Here is a 12860-nt window from a genome sequence, read left to right on the forward strand (position 1 = left end):
TGGGTCCGCCTGTGGTCAACAGACGAACTTGTCCATTATAGAGAAGATCTACAGGAAATTCTCAAAATCAGAAATAGTACAAGTTTGGCATGGTTGAATGATATCGAGGACTGGTATACTAAGTTGGGGTTGAGACATTTTTGGGAGGACACAGAAGGTTTGACCTTGAGCTCTAAAAAATTGTTACAACAAACCTACTGGACGTTTATTCAAGATTCCCTGTGATACAACTCTAAATTAGGCACCTTATCTTTAAGGTACCTTACTATGAAACTAAATAGTAAATTTGAGTCTTTCATGGATGAAATCCAACCAGGACTTGCAAAATCTCTGTATTTAAAATGTTGCTATGGTATTTGGCAAATTAAGGCAAATACCACTAAATGGGTGTGTAATACAGAAAAAGGAAAACAATGGTAGTTGTGAATTTTGCAATACAGGTGTTAAAGAGAATGAAGTACACGTGTTATTCTTCTGCCCCGCTTATATTTATGCTAGGAGAAAATGGATTTAACCAATTTGTCGGCTCCTGGGATTCAGATGCTATAGTGAGGCGGAAAGAATATTGCAAAGATACTGCACAACCTATTGTGTTTAGTGTAAGTAGATACCTTTTCTGTGTAGATCTAATAAGAAGGAGAAGGGGCTTGAAGTTTTAGTTATTTTTGTGATTAAGCCTGTGCCAAGAAAACAATAATAATAACCTAAGACGTATACCTATAATTTGATTGGTATTGATCCTTGTATATAATGCTGATAGTTTTAAATGTATTTTAAGAAGAAAATAACATCATCTAAAAACTGTGCCCAAATGAATTGGTGATATTGTGAAGTTATGTTAAAATGGCATTTGTGCAGGATGTTCCACGTATTTTAGAATCTAAAATCATATTTATGATTTTCATTGGAAGACCTTTATTGGGACTTCGATTAGTACTTATAATTGTGTCTGAATAGACGGGTTATGAATCGAATGAATTGTCTTACGATTGTTTTCATATTGTATGTAATCTTTTATGGTTTTTTAGAATCGAAATAAAGATTATTGTTGTTGTTGTAAAACCCATATGATGTAACCCCCAAATCTCTACGTTACCAGCCAGATCTTAATCCTCAGCTCATTATTGTTACCAACTTGATGCAACCTCTGGACCATAGACTCATTTTTCCCTGGATCTGATAAGTTCTATTCATCTCAATGACTATACTACTACCCATTACTTCACTGTGGCTTTAATTTTAAATGATGTGATCCATGGGTCTGGATTTGATCCAACCTAACTCTAGGCCCCAGATTCAAATTAGACTGATCAAGCCTGGCTATGATTCTTACCTCTGATCTAATTTTGGGTCAAGACTAGTAACTGCCTAACTTAACCCCTGGGCATGAATTTACACCACCCTGAACTAAACATCTGCCTGGAGACATGTCCACCAGTTCTATCCCTTGGGTCTGGACTTGCATCTAATTGATATGACCTCTGGGTCCTCATGTGTACACAAATTATTTATCCCATCTCTGGTTACGTATTTCTACTATCTGTTTTGAAAAAATATCTTCCTTCAAACTCATCTGGGTCTAGGTTTGTACCCACAAAGTGCTAGCCTTCAGTTTAGTTTGGTTTTGAATCCTGTTTAATCCAAAATGTGAACCACTGATATATATAATTGCCTAATCCAGCCCTGGAGTCCAGGTGGGGAGTCAGCTGATATAAACTAGTGGACCATAGAAGCAATCACCTGATCAAACCTATTCTCCACATACATAAAGTATTGTCTAAACCCTGGTTCCTGTTTCAAATAAAAACTTTGCAGCATATTCTTATGTCTGGGTCGAGATTTTTGCCCGTTAGGTCTTATCCGAGGGTGTGGATATGTAACTGCCTGATTAAACAACTGCTGTCCAGTTTCACACCCGCCTGATCTCATCCCTCAATTCTAGGCAGATATGATAAATATGACAATTATTCATGTTTCCTCCTTCCCTGCGGCCTAAGGAGGTTCATCAGCTACTATGAATTATACACATTACATATAAGGGATTCAATACAAATTATGTATTCCTATCAAAGAGCATAAGTGTCAATGTGTGTGGTCTACAGTGAGAAAACAAGAGCCTTTTAGTCTATACACAGGCTATTGTTACCTAGACTTTATTTCAATGACATTCAGACAGACATTGACAGCAGATAAGGACTGTAAGTCAACAGGGTTTGTTTGTTTTCTGACCACCCTTGACAAACAATTCTTGTCTGGTCTCCCTCTTTACTACTGGGTAGTCAAGACTAAATATTCGTTGTCGTTCAATATCTTTCTCCATCCTAAATGCAAAGGTTGTTGCAGCCATCAACTAAATTTGCCCTGACAAAAATATTCCTTATGCATAACCTTCCAAACGTGTGACCTGTGGAGCTCTGTTCTCTTAAAAAACTGCAGATTCTTACAGCTGTGTTTATTCCATTCAAACATACAGGTCTAATTAAACCAATCAGGTTAATACTATGCACATAACGAATAGCCAACATATCCATCTTTCTTTCTTAACGTCCTCATCTTCTCCTTTCCTCGCAAGCATAAAAAATGTAATGATTAGCTCTCATGTTCAAAGTCCCTTGGTTTAACCTAAGCTTCATGTTGGTCATTGGTATATCTCATGTTGGTCATTGGTATATGGAATACATAGTCTTTGTTTATCCTCCAGGAGCTATAGGCACACATTTTGAACACAATACCTCAAAACAGGTCTTGAGTTTTCAAGACCTGGGATAAATGGGATAAATAGAGATGGGATAAATAATTTGCATACACATGAGGACCCAGAGGTCATATCAATTAGATGCAAGTCCAGACCCAAGGGATAGAACTGGTGGACATGGTGCACTACACAACACAAACAATACACGTATACAGGGTTAATACAGCAGATTCAGTGGCATAACAATAGCTGCTGCGGTGTGGGGGTGGTCCCAAGCTTGAGTAGTTCCCTCTGACACTGTGAGAGTTCCTGACTGGGTCCGGAGCGTGGATTTCCCCCCACCAAGTACTTTTTAGAGGGGCCCGGACAAGTTTTGTTACGCCACTGATCAGATTGTGCCTTGTGAATTTTGAACAATACTTCAGCTGAGGGTCCAGAGGGAAGGGGTATAGTCATAATTCTTTGTCTCTTTTATTCTATTTGTTGCACCTTTCCATCTTGCTCTACTACTGCCTATGTCACAGTGTTTAGTCACTTTGAAATCACATGATGTTAAAAACTCAAAGAGCCTCTTTCTTTTATTGAGCTTTGATGCCTAATCTCTAAGTAGTGTTTTATATGAAGCTACACTGAACTCAACCCAATGCCTCATCATTCACTATCCCAAAGTTTCCAAACAAGAGTACAGATCTATGTACCAATTGCCAACAGGCATACCTTACCTACAGGTTTCTATAAGATAGCATTTAGGAAAGTACTGAAACGAATGGTATGGTCAATACAAAAGACTCACGTCACATTAAGTTACAAACTCAAGCTGAACTCCAAGATTAGCACTTTTTCACTGAGTTCATAACTCAGTAACAACAAGCATTTACAATGCAATGGTCTCGGCATTATTAAAGGTAGAGCTATTGGCATTGCTCATGACATTTTTTTTGGTTTTTTTAAAATCATAAATAAATGGCATTGTCATTTACATTGCCAATAGCGTAATCGTTAAATAAATGGCATTTATCATTTACAATACCAATAGCTTAATCGCTCGCAAATACATGACCTATTGCATTTACACCCACACAGAGCTACACACACAAAGCCACCCACACACACATAAAGAGCCACCCACACAGAGTCATTCACATAGAGCCACCCACACACTCCAGGGCTCTAAGTGGAAGCGTTTTCAATAATATACAAGCCATAGTTGCTGCTTATTTATCTTATGCAAGTAACAACCATTGACAAAGCCAATAGTCCTGACCTGTTGTAGGTATTAAGTTACTTGGTGTATCATATATATGGATGCAATGACAGAAACAGCAAAATACAAGTTGGGTGGCACACTATGCTGAGCACAGATTTTTAGCTTTCGTGTTTTAAAGCCACACCCTTAATTACATTGGCCACGCCCCTTTGAGAGCCCCTCCAGTTTCTTCATCCCACATAAAGCCCTGTTCAAGGGACATAAGTCACAGAGACACTGCCACGTTGAAGTTCAATTTATGTGCCGAAATGGCTCCGTGCACGTGGACCCGTCGGTAACATTATTCTACTTGGGAGTGATGCTTGGGTAAAATCTCTGTTATTTCTCCCATTTACCGGGCACAAGGGTTTTTGCAGTGGAGCCAACCGTTCCAACCGCAACTGGTTACAGGACAAGCCAACCGTTTTACAGAATATTTTACTCTTGAACTGACCATCAGTAAAGAAAATATACACATTATGCATAGTATTCAGACAGTGTTACAAAAGAGTACAGCTGCAATTAACATCCAAGTTTAGGTGACAGAGGATTGAACCTAGCTCCCAAAAACAAGTAATAATATTTGCAAACTGCATTGCCCAAAAAAAACCAAGTTTGAGCTATTGATATTGCAAATAACAATGCCTTTTATATTTATTTTTGTTTTTAAAACATAAATAAAAGGCATTGTCATTTACAATGTCAATAGCTTCAACTTGTGTAACTACGAGACCTAATGCATTGCAAATACTTTTTTGATTGAATGTGTCACTGAGAAATGCGTTTTCATCTCGAATGTTATGAACATCTTTGTAATATATATATACACTAGCAGCCCGCCCCGGCGTTGCCCGGGGCAGAAGATGGCTGGGGGCAGCATCGCAGCAGGAGAGGCGCAGCAGAGCGGCCGGGAGCAGCAAAGCGTACTTACAGTGTTTCCTTGCTCCGGTTTTGTTGCTCCTGGCTGCTTCTGCCCACGCTCTTGTCCGCTGTTTCCCCCGACGTCCCGACTTTAAGTAAAAGGCTTGCGAGCACTCATGGCCCCCGCCCGTCCCTTCGCCCGTCCCTCGGTGCGCACCCGCGGCTGCTTCACTTACCTCAGCCACCGCTCCTCCCCGCGCTGCTGAGTTTACCGCTCCACTGCTCCTCTGCTTCTCGCCGCTCCTCACCGATTGTCCGCCGCTCGCCGCTCCTCCCCGCCTGTCCGCATCTCCTCCCCGCGCTCATGTCCGCTGCTCTTCCTCTTGCTCCTGATCGCCGCTCCTCCCCGCACTCCCGATGTCATCACACACATCGCGGCCGGCGCTACTTGCAAGGGACTACTTTTTTTTATTCCTAAATTTTTTAAAGAACGTATAATTTTTAATTTTGTATAGCCTATGTCCTTCTGCTTGCCCTGAGGTTTTCAAAGATGTCTTGGGTGTTTGGATTGTTGGTGTACTTTTGTGAGTTTACCTGGCTCAAAGGACACAGTTCTCTCTTTATAATAGTAGTATATATATTTTTCCCCAGTAAAAGCGCTTCCCTCAGGACTTGCGCAGTACATTTTGACTGTACTATTTTGAAATGCTTTCAGGGGTGTCGTTTGTTATTGTGTCCTTTTGTGGGTAGAAATACGTCAGCTTAATTTTAACATTCGAGATAAAATCGTGTCTTCGCACCCTGCTGCCCTTGGAAAGGTTTTCGGACATTATTCATGTCCGTTCCAGGTTACTTATGATTTCAACCTTTGAAATGCACCCTCGCCTTGGCTCTGGACTCCTGGGAGAAGCTGAGGACATGGGCACAATCAGATTGGTCATTTTGTATATGTGATGTCAGTTACCTGCATGAAGCAATGGTGGCTAAAATAAACACTATTGTGATGTAACAGCGATAGCATATTTTATTTATTTGTCCTGGAAATGGCAAATGTTGTCTAACTATGTTCTTATTTCGCACTTAAGATGTAAAATAGGCAAAGCGAACCCTCGCTTTATATGCAAAAAACTGGCAGCGCAGTGAACAGCTGCTCTCACAGGACGCACAGTAATTAATGTTGCTGAATTCACAAGGATCCGAGTAGGTCCTTCGGAGTATCATGCTCGCCAACGGACCAGTTTTAAAAACAGAAATGGAGCAATGCTTTCAACTTAACTGCCCGCTGTTAAGAATCGGCCAAATACATTTTTCCATTCCCAGGTGCTGACAACTACAGCAACAATCTACTTTTTGAAAGCAATGTGTCCTTCGTATAGTTGTTACTAGACTATAGAAAAAGCGATGCGCTGAGCTCTGAAGTTAACACTAACTATTCCCAGGCTTAATAGGTTCGCGTCATTTCGTGGGAGTCCTACACACTCACGCGTGCTTTTTGCTGAAAAAGGTAAGAACGACTGTCCTCAGAAAAGACGTGTGTCAAACAGGAAATGCGATGCTGTGACACAAGTTCGCTTTCACCTCCTTCTAATTAAGCCTTCTTTGTAGAAAATTCATAATGAAGGAGAGATGCCGTTGTCTGATTTATGCACTGCACGTCATTTACATTGATCAGGTTTCGTCTTTGAATAGCGCTTCATGCCAGAGCAGGCTACTTCCAGGCGCTGTCCACCGGACAGTTCCCATCAGACGCGAATACCCTTCTTAGGCTGCTTGGGCTCACTCTGCAGTCGCTCGCCGGCGGGCACTCGTCCTAAACTTTTCCACCTCACCACGTTCAAATGTCCCCAGTATTTATTATTTTCATTATTTGCACACAAAAAGATGGACAACTCTGAATTAGGCTGCCAGGGGTTTTTTAGAGGAGAGAAGTAACAGAACATCCACTGCAAAATGTGAACTGTGTCACCCAACACCCGAACCACATCCACTTTCTAACTTACACGTCGGGAGCTGGTTTTCTAACAGCGAAGTAGAGACCAACTCTGCCTTCTCTTCTTAAACATTCCGGTTGTGCCGCTTCTAAATGGGGCTGATAGGCAAAGTACTTTTCGCCATGAGCCTCACCATAAAGGCTCCAAAAAAAGCAGGTACGCACACATAGCTGCGCTTACGGGCTGATTTTTGCCATTTTAGACTGATTTCGGGTTGCACCGCAACCCCCTTTTGTAATACAAGCCGCGGGGAGAGAGCCGCGGCGGAGAAGGGGGGGGGAGAGCTGAGGCGGGGGGAGGCGAGAGCGCGACGGAAGAGGGCAGAGGGAAGGGGGGGGGGGCGAGCGGAGCCGAGCAGCTCCTGAAAGCAGAAAGGAAGGGACGAGCAGCTCCGGAAACACCACCACGTTTCTCCGAGGCGAGGCGGAAATGCCTCGGAGAAACACACGCCCATTTTGGGATTTGCAGTTAAGTGACGGATGATGTCACTGATTAAAAAATGCAAAAAAACACGCCCCCGAATCTGCTCAAGCCGGGGATAGAACAGAGTGACGCCCCTCTCCTCCAATGGCTGACCAGCATTTATGAGGCCTGCCAATGGAGAAGAGGGGCGGGTTCAAGCCCCACTGTAGAAGACATAAAATCTTCGGCTCCTCCCACTGCTTCGCAGTGCGACGGTAGCCTCGACCTGAAAAAGCAGCTTATTGTAAAGTGAGATAATGGGTGCGGGCATATCTGCATGATCTAAAACATTACTGAAATATAAAGGCACATGTAACCCTGCTGACATGTATCACTGTGGTTACCAATTGATTAAAAAAAACTAATAACATGTAATTTATGAAAAACAAATAGGAACGGTGACTATAACCACAGATGTTTTTTCTGTCCTTAATGTTCTTTCTGTGATGATTTTTTAGCTGATAAAATGTTCAAACGAACGAAATGTTAGACCATGCAAGTTCTTTTTATAATAGGAGTATGAGGGTGAAGTAGGCTGAGGCATCCCCAAAGTGGTGAACAGTAGAAATGTAAAGAAAGGGTTCAATATCTAAAATGCGTCATTAAGAGCTATGTTGAAGCTTTGGTTTAACAAGATGACCATCTTCTCTGCAAATTTGGGGCATGGAGTGGAGATGTAAAATGGTTAGTGTTGGGATAATTGGTCACTGGAAGGCTGCCACGTTAAGATGGTTTAGAATACATTCAAAAGACTTACTATAGTTTGTCTTAAATTGAAAATATGGTGTTACAACTTTAAAATACAAGTTTACGAGTGAAACAGATTTGAGGACGCTTATGTTACAGTTTTTGTTTTAAAATTAGATAGCTGATTTTTTTTGCTGGATTTGAAAGTTAATCTCATGTTCAATGCTTCAATACAGGAGCAATCTGTAGGTGAACGTGACTCGATGAGTTTGTATTGTAATGGTTCACAGTTTAATTAAAACACAGAACCAAAAGAATGTAACGAAAAAAGACCCCTTGTTTCACAATAAACTCTTTACCATCAGCATGACATTCAAAGAATTTGTAATCCAGTTTAGTAAAAGGTCCATCATGACCAGGCTACTCAAATGATTACCAAGCATCCTGTATTTCACGTCACCCAATGGAAGAAATCAATGTTATTTATTTTTTAAAAACATTTCAGATTTGCGAACTTAAGCTGTTACAATCATGCTGATAAAGACCATGGCAAGTCTTTATCAGTCATTTCAACAATATAATGTCTCCATCATGTTTTAAGTAACTATGTGGGAGTGTGCACTTCGATTTTATACTATTTTTCAGGAAGCGGACAAGACTTCTATTGTTATTTGGTTATCTCATTATTTGTTGTAAAGGCAGTTGCTGTAAGGCTTGTCATGGATTGCAAACACCATTGTGCTCTTTCCAGAGCACTTTCAAGACTTAATGGAGGTTATGACATAATGTCAATTTTTTTTAATGAAATTGATGTAGGGAAATATACAGAAACATTACCTCTTGGTAGAAGTTACAGGTTGCTAGGGCGTGCGTGTGCTGGCCACCATGTAAATAGGAGGTTTATAATTGTTGAATCTGAATAGATAAAGCAAAGGTGGCCCCCAGAAATATCTCCCCCACTGAAGTCAGACTGACTAGCCATTTGGTGCCCGCCCGATCCCTTTTGATTTGGAGGGCTTGCATCAGTATCTCTTGAGTCCTCCACAACCTATTCTATTTCCAAAGAAGTGTGAAGATGGATTTTGGTGGTGTTGTTTCTCCCTCTGTAAGGCCCTTAAATATTTTAAGAGGTAACACAATTGTCCCTGGCGAGTTTCCTCCCTTTCAGTGTGCCACATCGAGCAGGATTCTCTCTTTTGTGAAGCATTCACCTTGTTATTCTTCTTCATCTGATCTTCATCAGTGCTTCCAGTCGTCAGCACTGTTAGCTTTTACTGTCCTTCTACCTGTAGCCACCTTCTCCAACATGACAATTCTACCACTTCAGTTAACCGATTCAGTGGCGTGACTATGGCATATTCAAACCAACGTGTCCTTTTCCTTCTGTATCTGTATCTTTTCTCTGACTTTCATGTGTCTTACCGCTTTACCAAATATACTTCACATACTGCTTCTGCCTTACTTCTTTTAACCTCTGAAATCCTGACCATTTTGGACTTGTCATTTTGGTCACATCTCTTGACTATCATTAGAACTTTTTTCTAAATCTTCTGGTTGTATTTACATGTGTAGTATTTTAATTTGAAGTTCAAGGAGCGACCCTTCTGTCCTCCTCCAGAACGCCTGACAAAAGAACAGCACACCCCTTTCTAATATGGCTTCCGCCATAATAATCTTCGTAATAGGTGTTCCAGGTTGTTGAGTGATGGCGTGTGCTAAATTTATCAGGATCCCATGCAGACACAGATTACGCTGTGGGTGAGGAAGATTCCTGTGATAATTTATTAGAGTCCTTAAGTCCTTACTGTCAGATAAAAGGGGGACATGGATGACTAATGTGCTGTAAAAATAAACTGGGGTCCTTGGCTGTCGGATTACTGGATAAGGCTTAGATTACAACAGAACATGGAGGGGCCTACTGTGGGGAATATGGTGAGAGTAGGATCTTTCTGTATACTATAAGGGAGTCTGTTATGTTATTAAAGACTTCCTGTCCAACTACTCATTTTCTGTTCTGTCTGACAAAGTTTATGGCAGTCAGGATTTTCTTTATTAGAATACACATTGGATGGGCTAGTCTCTTGTGTTGGGTAGTTAGTGGGTAACTATTAGATTAGTGAGGAACTTTTTGTCATGGAAAGACAGTGTGCATAAATAGTATGTATTATGCAGGAAGTGCACTTGCACTGTTACATTATCAGAGGAATCCTGCTATCACAAATCAAGAGGAGTAGATATAGGCCGGGGGGGGGGGGCATCTGGCATTTAGATCATGGGGAGGAAATGTGACGTAACAGACACAGCAGCCAACTCGAGAACTGAGGAATAAAGGTGGGCTTTGGCTCAGTTCGAAGTCTACTTGGAACCTTGAGCCCAAAACGGGGTCCTTGGCGGTCGGATTACTGGATAAGGCTTAGATTACAACAGAACACGGAGGGGCCTAATGTGGGGAATATGGTGAGAGTAGGATCTTTCTGTATACTATAAGGGAGTCTGTTATGTTATTAAAGACTTCCTGTCCAACTACTCATTTTCTGTTCTGTCTGACAAAGTTTATGGCAGTCAGGATTTTCTTTATTAGAATACACATTGGATGGGCTAGTCTCTTGTGTTGGGTAGTTAGTGGGTAACTATTAGATTAGTGAGGAACTTTTTGTCATGGAAAGACAGTGTGCATAAATAGTATGTATTATGCAGGAAGTGCACTTGCACTGTTACATTATCAGAGGAATCCTGCTATCACAAATCAAGAGGAGTAGATATAGGCCGGGGGGGGGGGGGCATCTGGCATTTAGATCATGGGGAGGAAATGTGACGTAACAGACACAGCAGCCAACTCGAGAACTGAGGAATAAAGGTGGGCTTTGGCTCAGTTCGAAGTCTACTTGGAACCTTGAGCCCAAAACGAGCTGTGATTTCTGCCTGCAACCCTTGTGCACAACGTTAAAAATAAAGCATTAACTTTTGAGGTTAAAAAACAGAGAGACAAATAGATACCCATTTAGTGGGTGATTTGAGTAAAGTTAAACCAGAAAACCTGGGATTGATCTCGACTTCCCCACTTAACCAAACGCTGTAATGTTAGGAAAATATTCTGTTTTGTCAATCTCCCTTTTTCTTCACTAGTTCTCAATGAACCTATAACGTGACTAATTTAATGTCAAAGTTGTCGCTTGTTAAAGTTTTTTTTTTTTTACTTTGAAGAGACTTTATTGTATTCTACGTGATGTTTGCTGCATGATTGGCATGACAAACATGTTACGGACTCAGATTGTGCAAAGGCTCTTAGAGACAAGCCAGACACTAGGCTTGGCTCTCCCTCCCTGTTAATTTCTTGGCTCGACCACCTCAACTGGTGAACCAGTTTCGAGTCCCAGCCTTGGCTCAACATCCTGTGATTCTGGGCAAAATCTCCCAGTGTCTTAAAATACATAACAGGTTTCTCCAACAAGTTGGTCTTGAACTACTGATAGCTCTCAAACGACCCGTAAGTAGATCTCCTGTGTGCACCACAGCCTATTTTTTTTTTGTTTATTTAATAGATGTGTAAAAAAATTGAAAATGTTAAAGTAGCTCTATCTGCAGAAAAAAATGGAAACCCCATATGTATAACCTTGTGTGATTTAATCTGATGCTCTTGGAAAGCACTTAAAGCAAGTTCGCACAATATAAAAAACGGCAAAATAAGAATCACGGGGCCACTATTGATATAGCCAGGGTTGCTATTCGGATGGGGGTAGTCCCCAGGCATTGTTTACCCCAGGGAAAACTACATTTTTGTGCACAGCTGTCAGATTATTGTGGGACTTCCCTCCTGTGATAGTTGAGGTGTCGAATGCTGAATTACTGATGTCCTTGGCTGTTAGGTCATGGGGTGAGAGGGTCTCCTTCCCTTTGCGTGTCACCGGCCGAGTGATCTAAAAAGTCTCAGGTTAGAACTAAGGCGGAGAAGTGTCACACTTGAAACTTTCCTAGATCATTAAAACGAACACCGTTGATTTACGGGGAAATACACACCTAACATTCAGACACAGTTGGATGATTCAGCTGTGGAATGTGCTACATCATCATTTTGTTAGAATATGTGGGAGGAAGACTGTCATCGATTAAGGGTGCGTCTACAAGGACAACAGCTGCCAAAGAGAGGCTGACGTTAACCAGGACCAGGGAGTTTCTTCTCACTGGGTTCCGATAAGGGGCTAATAATGGATGCTAGTGGTATCTGCCTCTCACGCAAGGTCGCCAGTCAGACCCCTCGTGCGCCACTCACCTCCAAGCCCCTCCTGCCGCTCAAGCCGCTGTATAGCCACAGCAAGCCGGCCCCTCCCGGCCGCATATGGTGGGCGCGGCTCGCGCCAGCCAGCTCCTCCTGCTGTCAAAGTGCGACTGGCAACCTAGCTCGGGCCCTGACCGGCTCCATTCAGAAGGGTGCCAGTGCCACACCCCGCAACCAATCAGCTCCCTCGCCGGTACCTTAGGGGGAGGAGTCACAGCCAGACAACATCAACTGTGCACGGAACCAGGAAAAACAAACGGCCAGTGGAAGATGAAATAGAAGAAAGACAAATAATTCAACTTCCGGTAAAGTGTAATAGGGTTGCCGCGTTAGAAAGGAGGTGTTCTCCCAATGCGCAAAAAAGGCATCTGGAGCATAACGAAATATAAGTGAGGAGTAAAAGATAACTGTGTGTGTCTCATGCTTGATTTGAACGTAACTGGTACGTCATTTTATGATATGAGTATGTTATGTCGCTATGGTGTATAGTAATCAATAGGAGCTAGCTACATTAATAACGCTCATGTTGTTACCTAGGGTAAGTGAACTAGCCACCCTAGTTCCTCACTCTCTTTTGTGATTTATACTATGTCGCTATGGTGGCCATAGTTTGAAAAGGAAAAATCAGGACAGGGCAGACAT

At 41.9% G+C, this 12860-nt stretch overlaps 1 protein-coding gene across 2 annotated transcripts in view; it reads right to left on the bottom strand.

Annotated features, from left to right (window-relative positions):
* Positions 1-12337, bottom strand: part of PIK3CD (phosphatidylinositol-4,5-bisphosphate 3-kinase catalytic subunit delta) — a 766219-nt gene extending 753882 nt beyond the window's left edge. Inside the window, exon 1 of one of the 2 annotated variants that reach the window (XM_086921389.1) lies at positions 12213-12337. The gene's annotated coding sequence lies outside the window, so the exon portion shown is untranslated. The remainder of the gene's footprint in view (positions 1-12212) is intronic. The other variant, XM_086921391.1, reaches the window with a different exon arrangement.
* Between the last annotated feature and the right edge of the window lie 523 nt (positions 12338-12860).

Source organism: Lissotriton vulgaris, chromosome 5, assembly GCF_964263255.1.
Source record: "Lissotriton vulgaris chromosome 5, aLisVul1.2, whole genome shotgun sequence".
Lineage (NCBI taxonomy): Eukaryota > Metazoa > Chordata > Amphibia > Caudata > Salamandridae > Lissotriton > Lissotriton vulgaris.